Source organism: Lactuca serriola, chromosome 3 (genome assembly GCF_051521515.1).
Source record: "Lactuca serriola cultivar US96UC23 chromosome 3, Lser_US96UC23_V15, whole genome shotgun sequence".
NCBI lineage: Eukaryota > Viridiplantae > Streptophyta > Magnoliopsida > Asterales > Asteraceae > Lactuca > Lactuca serriola.
Genome location: NC_136410.1, coordinates 141226268 through 141239313, shown reverse-complemented (window position 1 = coordinate 141239313; position 13046 = coordinate 141226268).

The following is a 13046-nucleotide window of genomic DNA, read 5'->3' as shown; positions in this document are numbered from 1 at the left end:
ATATAAATTATAATAGGTATAATTTATGAAACCAACGAAAAATCTATTTTCTAGATAAGTATACAAGCTTTAAACTACTCTTTTAAGAAAAGGATATAATTCGATCTTTACTCAGACTAAAATGTGATGGTACGTCTTCAGGACATAACAATACTTGCTATGTTACATCCTTGTAACCAGAGTTTTCTGGAGGGAGGCTGGGCATTGTGTGTATAGATCTATACGAGACTGACAATCCCACATCCCAACTGCTAGCTACAGTCCGGCAAACAAGCCATGGGGTGAAAAATGTCACATATTCATTTTCGACATAAGTAGGTCGTCATGTTCATTCTAGTGCAGCATTGTTACAAATTCATGACATTTTAACCCTAATTAACCAGGTTAATATTAGGTTAATTATTCACCAGTAGTTTATTCTTTTTAAGAAATACTACTGTAGTAATCACTTTCCATAATCAAAACGGAATGGTTTTATGGGGATTTAAAACTACTTATCAGAATGGTTTTTTGGGGATTTAAAACTACTTATCAGAATGGTTTTATTGGGATTTAAAACTACTTATCAGAACGGTTTTATGGGGATTTAAAACTACTTATCAAATGGAACTTAGTCATTCATTCTCTTTAAACTAGTATAACATAAAGGACCTTTAGTGGTTAATTCTATAAACTCCTTAGTTTATACACCAGAGTTATATATAATTAATATCCGATTGATAGTGAAATGTGTGACTTCCAACTTACTTAATGTTCCTTGTTTGGTTGCGGGCTTAGGGCAGATTCACCCATTTAACTGTCCATTCGATATTAGGTTTTATATAACTAGTATAAACTAAGTAATTGTAGAGGGATCTGTTGAGGTTATCATTTTATCACATCAGGAAATATAGGATTTTCTAGAGGAACCAGCGAACTTTTCCAAGAACTACTTTATAAAACTAAAATAGTTATGAACTCACTAGCTTAAATGCTGATCCTCTCTTTCAAAATAAATTGTATTCTTAGGAATCCAGTAGACATGTACACTCCTGAAGCTTTTGAGAAGACTGCCTAGTACCATGCTACGTCTTTTGTCTGTTACCATATCTACTTTGATGTTTGAATATGTAATGTTTAAACACTTATGTAAAACTTATACTTATTAATGCAATGGTTGTTTGTACTTTGATTACTATAATGCATGTTTTGTGATACTTACATGACGTCCTCCGCCCCATTTCCGCCGTTCTGGTTTGGGGGTGTGACAGATTGTTATCAGAGCATTGTTTGTAGTGAACGCAATATATCAATTCATAAAAGATATATAACTATAAACACATTGGGATAAAAACACTCTGAACAAGAATTATAATTTAAAATATAACAATATTTTATAAAAGTATAAATACATGCATAATATATATACTAGAACGAGTATCATAAGAAGAACAAAACAAAAGTATTTGGATGTTGGACATTACAGTTAAACCTGGACAGTTATGTAATCATATCTGGGATCAATATAGCCTGATCAACTATATTTATTTGGGATATGACCAACATGTGTTTGGGAGTGATTGTGGTGTTGCAACAAATCTTAAACTTACCTAAGTACCAGAAGAATTCTAGAACCAAACATAAAGGTTAAAATACTATTGGAGTATTTTAGGATGCTATAACAATAAAACTAAAAACATATCAACTTCTTATATAGAAGTTCAAGAATCAATCATATAATTAAAATACTAAAGAAGTATTTTAGATACCATAAATAAACTTTTGGGAAATTTTAAAAGATCTTTGATGGTATGTCTATAATCAATAACTGAATACGGTAAGGTTATATATAGTTGAGATTTTATAGACTTAGAATATGTGATTTTCACTCTACTCCCTTTTCCTTGTTTGAATGTGGTTTTTGAGTAGGAATACTTATTCAGAGGTCTATTTGATCTAGATTATATATAATCAGTACACACTATGTAATTATAGAAAGACTGGAAAGGATCACCTTCGTAAAAAAATTATTTTTTCTCATAGATTCTTTAGATATTCCCATTCTCGTAGAAACCTCTTAGATAGATGTGACCATTCCAACAATCAATAGAAGAGTCAAGGAGGATCCAACAGAGTTTCATTTGGAGAATTCTGTGAAAGAAACAGATGTGGAGTAAAGAAACTATAGAAACCACCAAATGCTTTTACCTTATTAAGGACACTAATGAGAGGTTCGCATGAACTTCCAGGATTCAAACTCTTCATTATGAAGTCATGGGGATCAGTGTCAGAATCGAAAGTAAGACGGCTTAGGAATTCAATATACCTACGGAGGAGAAAGACACCATATAGATACCAGGAGAGAACAAATTGTTACCGCTCAGAATAGAACGAAGAACAGAGGAAAACCACACGGGTTACAAGCGAAGTCTTTGAGTACCTTTTCATATCAGTAATAACTAATAAATACTACAACCTAGTGAGTTAGTGTTTATATTACTCACATTATGTTTTAAAGTTATCATCTTTTCCTGTCACGCCTAATAACAATATATCAGATCACGAAATCTTAATCAAGAATGATTACTTCTCAAATTCGTAAGTCTATTTTATGTAGACTTTATTATGAATTACTTTTAGATCTTTTCTAAAGTTGGAACATGATATCCATCAACCAAAGATAACTCAGCTTGGAAAAAACTCCTCTAATAACCATTCTAGAAACATACTTCTACTCTTTACTAGGACTGCATCGTAGGGATGTAGGTCGAACCTTTGAGATCAGTATAATGAAACGAAAACTTTATATTCATATAAATGATTTGAATACATCTAGAGCCAACCATTGTTACTCACAAGCTCATGTTCTCATCTTATAACAGAATCATGCCTCCGAAGAAACGTAACCAACCTATTGGCAAAACACCAATCCTTCAGATAGATGTGGCAATGTTTCAAGCTGCAGTCATAACAGTCGTAACCACTGTCATGGCCCATCTTAATGCTAATAACGTAAATGTTAGCGAAAATGTTATCGGTAATCCCGATCATGGTGATAACCAATTTCAGCAACGAGTGCCTACTTGTAAGGACACTCCAAACCTCAAACCTAATATCCTGAATCAAAAGTTCAAGACAAGAAATGGAGTTGTTCAACTCAAGAACCTAGCAGAGGGCAATGAACTGGGGTAGTCAATACCCCCATCATCCCTGTTATTTCAGAACTGACCACACCATACTTGGGAAACCTCCCATACTGCAGTAAGTGCAACTACCATCATCATGGAGTCTGCCAAGTGCTGCATTGCAGTAGATGCAACATGAAGGGGCACACCGCCTGCATCTGTAAGACTCCGGTCAAGTTCATCACTTCCACAACCAATGATGGAATTAGTCCAATATGCCATTTATGTGGCGAAATAGGACACTTCAAGAGGGACTGTCCAACAGAAAAGTGTAACGGGGGAGTAGGAGGAGTTTGACCCAATGTATGGGGAAGCATCAAAGAACCATGCTATATTTTGGTATGCTTAATTCTAAACCCTAATAATTAATTAAAATTATAATTACTCTCTCGCTCGAATCAAATCACAACACTCATATAAAACTCACAACCCTAATAGGTAACATATGATGGCTTAGTATATACACTAGGGTCATTTATAATTAAGATTTGTAGGCTTAGAGTGAGTGATACCGCCTCATTTCATATTCCTTGTTTGGTTGTGGATTTAGGGCAGGATTGCTCAGTCAGCTGTCTTACCAATCTTAATTATACATGACTTGTGTACACCAAGTGGTTATAGAGAGACCTAGCAGGGATCATTTCATGAAAGTTCATAATTTCGAATTGCCAGAACCCTCGTATTATTAGTACTCTCCATGTTCAAATCAAAAAGGAGTTCGTAGCAATATAACAGAATAAAACTAAAGGTGCTAAAAACTTATGTACTTAGGATTGTTCATTATCCTAGTAATCATCTCTTCCAGAAAGACTTATTATCAAGTTCGTCGAGAAGTTGCGACATCCTCATCCAACATGGTTTGGCTTGGTCCTTACCATCTAAAAATTCTCATGCTGAGTAAAAGAACTTTTTCCTTAATCAGTCGTCAAATGAAATTCTTCCAATCCATAACGCAAACCCTTATATCATCTCTTACCTCAAGACCTCAAAAGTACCCATGCGAGGAGTACCACACCTTCTAGCCTACCCAATAGATAGCAAAACTCGAAGCGAAAAACACCAAAGAAGACTCAGAAGTCAGTAACCACCCATAGAATACCCAATAAAACTCATAGGAAGACCACTTGTGCCGAAAGTCAAATTCAAGAATAGAGACTAAGAACTCATTAGGTTAATCTATCGCTGGTAAATGTATACATGACAGTGGTATCTTATTTAGACTTAACAATATTTAGGATGTGTGATTCCGCCCTATCTCCTGTTCCTTGTCTGGTTTTGGACCTGGGGCAGAGTCATCCATCTGAACAATTTGTCAAATCTAAATTATATACGACTTTTATACATGAAGTAATGCTGGATGAGCCATGTATGAGTCTTATCATAAACTATTGAGCAAAAGCCCACATGCTTACAATAATAATCAGAGATATTTGAGTTGGAGTGGTAGCCGATTATAATAGACTTTATAATCAAGTTACCAAGGCAACATGTGGACTTGATGCCATTTTGGGTGATCGTCAACAGATTAGCCAAGTCCACACACTTCCTACAATTTTAAAGAAATAGGAAAAATAGACAAAATAACCAGAACGTGTGTTAGAGAGATTAGTAAGACTACAATGTGCTCCAATATCTGTTATCTCCGTTCGAGATAGTAGAATCATCTTCGAGTTTAGGCAGTCACTTCAGAAATCTCTGGGAGCTAGGCTAGTCATGGGCATAGCCTACCATCCTTAAACTAATAGACATAATGAAAGAACGATTCAACCCGATATTTCAACTCTTTGTAATGACCTAAAAAGTATAAAATTAACTTTGATAATAAAATGTCCAAAAAGTTCTATTTAAATTCCTTCTATGTTTAAATGTCATTAAACCATGATCGTACGTAAAAAGAGCGCCCAAATCCGACTTCGTATATTGAAGTTAAGATTTTTCCAAGTTCGGCTTAGCAACAGACAACTAAAAACTCAAATCGGAGATCGAGCGACTTTTGGCCGGAATGACCTAAATGAGAATCGAAGGTCTCGACAATGGTATTTCAGCGGTGAAAAGTCTGGCAAAAACCGACGTCAGATAAAGAAGTTACGAATTTTTAAAGAAATTCCTTAATCACATCATTTTATAATTAAATAACAAAAATAATTTCGGAATTTGCCAACGGAGTCTAAACGAAAGTTGTAGAGCGTAGTCTCACCTACGCGTGGATATAAAGAACGTCGAAAACGGAGTTCGTATGAAGGAGATATGAATTTTAGAAGTTTATTTAAAATAAATATAAATTTAAATATAAATTCTTGGTAATATCTGAAGGGGAGTCACCTGATAGGACCGGAGTACGCCCTGCGTACCCTCGTACGCCCCACGTACTCGAATCAAGGGCCTCGGATCGTCCACGTCGCCCCTACTCCTGTATGCTGTCCCATCCGAAGTGCGTAAGCGATGACGTCCCAGTACGCGCTGCGTACCCTCGTACGCCCAGCGTACCGAGGCGGTTCAGCACCCCTATAAAAGGGATGCGAGGGTTTCCGAAAAACTTGCCCATTTCTTCTATTTTCTCTTACGTTTTGCCTCGTTTTCCGTGCCCGTTCAAACCCAAAGCTCTGGTCTTTTTGCTCAAGTCCCGAGGGTCGATTTTACTCCCGAGATTCCCGAGAATCCCGAGAAAAATCTGTCTCCCAAGACGAAACTCTGCCCGGTTTTCCATCTCGCTATCTTCAAACTTTCAAGTGAGTTCATACCCCTTTAATCAACCTTTGAAATGATTTTTAAATGTTTTAAATACTTATGGGGGGGGATACAAGTTAAATACTTATAGTTCTTGCTTCAATCACATGTGGTTGCATTAATCACATGTGATTAATAACTAGGGAAACCAGTGATTTTATCACTGTTCAAACTGTCTATCAAACTGTTTTACTTCAAAATGTTTTACAAACCCTTTTTACTTTTCAGACTTATTTACAACTGTGATTCAAACAAATGTTCCTTATACTTAAACTGTTTTATCAAACCTATGCCTTCAAATTGTTTTATAGATTGACATCAAGTCGATCTTTTCTTAAAATAATACTTATGTTTCAAATGTCTTATAAAAACTTATTTATGCTTTTATATTCTAAATTGCATGCCCATATATGTATAGATGTATAAATAATGTTTAAAGGGCTTAGGAAGGCCATCCGCCCTATTTCCTTTTTCTCGATTTGGATGTGGTCTGGTGGGATTTCGGGTGACCATCTGAAGGTCGTTTCAATATTAATTATATATCAAATATACATATATAGACATAAAAGTACTTCCATATTCATACGTACTAGACACACCATTAGTAAGTTACCATCGGGGTAACACAGGATCATACCATTACAATTGCTAGATCAATGAGTCAGTTCATTCATGAGTCCATATACAACTATACTATGAGAACATATACAACTATACTATCAAGAGAACATATACAACTATACTAGAACGAGAAACATTACCCTTACATTAATACGTTAACAATTGTGATCCACTGTATCGGAGCATGCCTTAAATGTCATGGCCCGAGTTGTAGCCAGAATTCTCTTGGAGGGAGAGCGTGAGTTTGCGTATAGATCTGTACTGGATTGACTATCCTACACCTTGCTACAGCCGGACCTGCAGGTCTGCGGGTGCCAAATGTCATTCCGTTATTACGACCATGCGTATCACACTTTACCTTAATATAAATCCGGTTTAAGGTAGTTAGTACAACAGTAGTTACTATAAAACTAAGCTACAGGACTACAATGATTTACCCATTACATATTTTTAGTGATAACCTCACTTGAACTTTAATGTACAAACTATATTTTGTTAAAAGATAGTTGCACTTGGGAAATTACACACTTTTACAACAAACGAACATACAAAACAGTTAAGCCTTGGTAGAAGGCTACTTTAATAGAAAATATAGGTTTTTCTGAGAGATTCAAACTTTTACAAACACTTACATACATTTTACAAACTTATACTTGAGACACATTCAAACGTTTTTGATAACAAACACCGACACTAAAATACTTATGAACTCACCAGCTTAATGCTGATAAACTCTTTCAAAATAACTTGTATTCTCAGGTCATCAGTAGACAGGTACCGATGCCAGCTTTTGAGAAGATGGAGCGCATTCAAGACTCATCACATTATTATTTTGATTTACCTTATATTTTTGGTGTCTAAAACTGTACAGAACACGCTTGTATTAAAATTATATATTTAATGCAATGGATGTTGTTGTTTGTTTATTTACATTTACTGTGTTGTGATACTTTACATGACGTCCTCCTCCCCAGATCGTTTCCGCCGTTCTTGGTTTTGGGGTGTGACAGATTGGTATCAGAGCATTGTTTATAGTGAATCAAGTATATCAACCCATAAAAGATATACTAAACTATAAACCCATTAGGGATTAAAGCATTCTGACCAAGAGTCTATACTTTAAAATATTAAAATATTTAATTAAGTATACTAGTCTACATTCATACTAAAATCAGTGTCACAATGACAAGAACAAAAGTATTTCGATTGTTAAATATCACAAGTGAGCTCGGGGATGTATGGTCAGTCCTGGGAATGGGATAGCCTGATCAACTATGCTGGTCCTAGGAGTGATTAGCATATGCCCTAGAATGGTTGTGATAGGTTAACAAGTCTAAAAACTTACCAAACCACAAGAAGATCAGTAGAACTTAAACTTAAAATACTATAGGTGTATTTTGTACTACTAGTTACACGTATACTATATTCTTATACCTCTCTTCTCGCATAGATCTAAAATGGCTGGATTCCATCACGGCGATCCATACTTTCCAAATGAAGGCAATGCCGGGTGGATCGATGAAGAGCCCGAAGATGAGCATCCAATCCCTTTGGATGATCACCTCGCAGAAGGCTTTCCTGATGGATCCGACTCCGAGCCTGAAGTCAACAACCTACCGCTTGTAGGTCAAGCCCTGAACAATAACCCTCGACCAGCTTTTCCAGGTCCTACTCCCTTGTGGGCAAACAACTTGAATCGCTGGAGTGATGAACAGGGTCAACCCTTACCATACTTTGGGGACCGAAGCTTTTACAACGTCAGCGATGGTGGCTCTGCTGACCGAGCTCAGCCTGTCATTATCCGCAGAACAGCTCGTAATGTCGAGCAAGGTCGAGCAGCCATCGACCGGGTCATGGAGATTGATGTCAACTCAGGTGTCAACACAGTCCGCATCTGCCGTCTTGAAGAAGACATGGAACGGACCCGGAGAACCAATGAAACCCTGCAGCAGCAGCTGGTTGCCTCACGAGCTGAAAAGGAACTTCGAGCTCGTTAGAGGGCTCAGGATCGACACCTTCAAGAGGTGTTTCGTCAAGTGTCCGACCTCAGGGCTCGCCCAGGGAATTCCCACCGTCGTTGGATGATGTCTAGTACATCTCTGTCTTTTGATTAAAGAATAGCCTTTAACATCTGTGCTCTAAGTAGCACTTGTCTGTAAAATATTCCTAACTTTCAGTACTCGTATTAGGAATCTAAGAACTGTCAAACTTTTCTATATGGTATGATGTAATACCTACTATTAGGTCGATTTTCCCTGAACTTATTACATCAGTAATACCAGTATTATTGAAATCTATCTAATCTGTGGGAAAAATCTATACACTTGTGCTTTCCTACTAATATTTCTTATTGTGATTTCAAACACTCATTCAACTGTTGGCCTATGGTTAGTTAGTCCATGTGTCACTCTCACGTTGCTTACAAATTGATTCTTACCATTTTTCTTATCTTTATAAACTTATAGCTGAAAGATGCCTCCTCGCAAATCTCCCAGAAATAATCCTGCACCACCACCTCCTCCGCCTTCGGTCATCGATATTGTAGCCCTGAATGCTGCCGTAGCTGCAGCAGTGGCAACTGCCATGGCTCAGTATCACTCTTCTGATGCCAGCAGAGGTGGAACCCCTGTGGAATCAACCCCGGTTGAAACCCCTGTGCGCTCAAGAGAGTGCTCATACAAGGATTTCACAAATTGCAAACCGAAGCCTTTTTATGGCACCGGCGGAGTCATTGCCCTCTCACAATGGCTCGAGAAGACTGAATCAGTCTTCGAAATCTGTTCATGCCCTGCGGCGAGTAAAGTCAAGTACGCCGCATGCACCTTTGAAGGAAAGGCCCTGACATGGTGGAACGGCCATGTTAAGGCACTAACTCTCGTCGTAGCCAACGACATAGGCTGGGAAACAATGAAAGACCTCATGACTGAGGAATACTGCCCGAGGGGCGAGATCCAGAAACTGGAGCAGGAACTTTGGAACCTGACGATGAAGGGCACCAACGTGGTCGCTTATACTGCCCGATTCAGCGAGCTGGTGGCCCTCTGCCCCAATATGGTTCCCACCAAGGGGAAGAAGATCGAGATATACATATGGGGCAAGTGCCTCCGTATCAGGGGAATGTTCTAGCATCAAACCCCGCTACCTTCGACAGTGCCAAATGATTGGCACAATGACTCATTGACCATGGAGTCAAAACCCCTGCAACCACAACCACCCTAGCCATCCCGGAACCCTCCAAATCCGCTAATACTAAGCGGAAATTCTGGGATGAAAAGAAGAATCAACAGGCTGCCAAAAAGCAGCAAATTGTGGCAATACATGCCACAATAACCCCTGCTGCTGCTGCTACTGCTCTGGTGGGTCGGTATGCTGGAAGTTCGCCCAAGTGCAACAAATGCAACTACCACCACAACGGCCCCTTCCGTGAAATGCAGTGCTCTAACTGCAACAGGAAAGGACACACCGTCCATTTCTGTAAGTTCCCCGACACAACCTATCAACCAAGTCCCTGGCTCTGGCGCGAGCCCGACCTGCTATGGATGTGGCGAAGCAGGCCACTATAAGAGGGACTGCCCCAAAGCAAAGAATGTTGGTGGAGCAGGAAGGGTACTAGCTATAGGCCACGGGGAAGCAGTTGCTGACCCGACAGTGGTGACTTGTACGTTCCTCCTCGATAACTCCTATGCATGCATTCTGTTCGATAGTGGAGCGGAGCGAAGCTTCGTAAACCATAAATTTGCTCGCATGCTTAATCAACCACCGCACGCACTCAAAGAACTATTCACAGTAGAAATGGCTAATGGAAAAACTGAAAGTACGAGTAGCATATACTTAGGTTGTACCCTAACTCTAGATAACCATTCATTCCCAATCGACCTCATGCCAGTCTCAATAAAAAGTTTCGACGTTATCATTGGCATGGATTGGTTAAGCCTTCATCGCGCCGACATCATGTGCTACGAGAAAGCAGTCCGTCTAAACCTTCCGTCTAACGAAACACTTATAGTCTACGGCAACAAACCCGGTGCAAGTCTTCGCATCATATCAAGTATTCAAGAACAGAAGTATCTGCGTAAGGAATACCATGCATTCCTTGCTCACGTCGTTGACACGAGCCTCGAAACGAAAGAACTAAAGAACATCCCTGTAGTGAGCGACTTCCCCGACATTTTCCCAGAAGAACTACCCGGGTTACCTCCGCAACGACAAGTCGAGTTCAGAATCGACTTAGTCCCAGGAGCTACCCCAGTAGCCAAGTCGCCCTACCGCTTAGCACCAGCTGAGATGCAGGAACTCTCTGGTCAACTTAACGAACTGCTCAGCAAGGGCTTTATAAGACCGAGTTTCTCACCATGGGGAGCACCGGTCTTGTTTGTTAAGAAGAAAGACGGATCATTCCATATGTGTATTGACTACAGAGAACTCAACAAACTGACGGTCAAGAATCGTTACCCTCTGCCTCGCATAGATGATCTATTCGACCAACTGCAAGGGGCGAAATATTTTTCTAAGATTGATCTGAGATCCGGATATCACCAGTTACGAGTGCTAGAGGAGGATGTGCCGAAGACAACCTTCCGAACTCGTTATGGATATTACGAGTTCGTGGTGATGCCATTCGGATTGACCAATGCGCCCGCAGTCTTCATGGATCTGATGAATAGAGTATGCTGACCTTACTTGGATCAGTTCGTCATCGTTTTCATTGACGACATCCTGATCTACTCCCGAAGTAAGAAAGAGCATGGCGATCACCTGCGACAAGTTCTAGAGACATTACGAAAAGAGAAGCTTTATGCGAAGTTCTCGAAATGTGAATTTTGGATCCGGAAAGTCGAATTCTTAGGACACATGGTAAGCGAGGAGGGAATCCATGTGGACCCATCCAAAATTAAAGCCATCGAGAACTGGTCAGCACCTAAGACGCCTACAGAAATTCGTCAATTTCTAGGTCTCGCTGGCTACTACCGCAGATTCATTCAGAACTTCTCTCAAATAGCGAAACCTCTTACAACCCTAACCTAGAAAGGCGTGGCCTTTGACTGGGAAGAGAAACAAGAAAGAGCATTGCAAACGCTCAAACGAGCCTTGTGCACCGCACCAATACTATCCCTTCCCGAAGGAATAGAAGACTTCGTAGTCTATTGCGATGCATCGAATCAAGGGCTCGGATGTGTCTTGATGCAGCGAGGTAAGGTCATCCCCTACGCCTCGAGACAGTTGAAGACACACGAGGTTAACTACACGACCCACGATCTTGAACTAGGAGCAGTGGTGTTTGCTCTGAAGATCTGGAGATATTACTTGTATGGAAGAAAGAGCACTATCTTTACCGACCACAAGAGTTTACAACACATTTTCGATCAAAAGGAGCTCAACATGAGACAACGACGGTGGGTCGAGCTACTCAGTGCTTACAAATGCGATATTCGTTATCATCCGGGTAAAGCCAACGTAGTAGCAGACGCCCTAAGTCGGAAGGAATATTCTGGTCGCAAAGTCCAGTCATTGTCAATAACCATCCATTCACACTTGTCTAAGCAAATTCAGGAGGCTCAACTTGAAGCCATGAAACCTGAAAATGTGACGAATGAATCCCTTAGAGGAATGGACAAGAATTTAGAAGCCAAGGGTGACGGAGCCTTATATTTCATGAACCGGATCTGGACACCGAAACACGGTGGTTTCCGAGACTTGGTCATGACCGAGGCGCACAACACTCGGTATTCCGTCCACCCAGGTTCAGATAAGATGTATCTGGATCTTAAAAAGCTATACTGGTGGCGTAATATGAAAGCAGAGATTGCTACCTTCGTAAGTAAATGCCTTACTTGCGCAAAGGTTAAGGTCGAGTACCAGAAGCCCTCTGGTTTATTGCAACAACCAGAGATCCCGGAATGGAAGTGGGAGCGGATCACTATGAATTTCATAACCAAGTTGCCCAAGACAACGGGTGGACTTGACACCATATGGGTCATCGTTGATAGATTGACCAAGTCTGCACACTTCCTGCCTATCAAAGAAACCGACAAGATGGAGAAACTTATGAGAACATACATTAGGGAAATCGTACGGCTACATGGTTCACCTCAAGATTATGGCAATCACTACAACAATCCCTAGGAACAAGGTTGGACATGAGCACAGCCTACCATCCTCAGACCGAAGGACAAAGTGAGAGGACCATCCAAACACTGGAAGATATGTTGCGAGCCTGCGTGATTGACTTTGGGAAGGCATGGGATGCTCATTTACCCCTTGTCGAGTTTTCCTATAATAACAGTTATCACACGAGCATCAAGGCTGCTCCATTTGAAGCTCTCTACGGCCGAAAGTGCAGATCCCCTCTATGCTGGGCTGGGATGGGTGATACCCAATTAGCCAGGGGGCAAGCTTCCGACAGTACTCTCACCGGTCCGGAGATCATTCGGGAAACGACAGAGAAAATCGTTCAGATCCATGAACGATTGAAAGCCTCTAGAGACCGACAGAAGAGCTACGCTGATAAACGAAGAAAACCTTTGGAATTTCAGG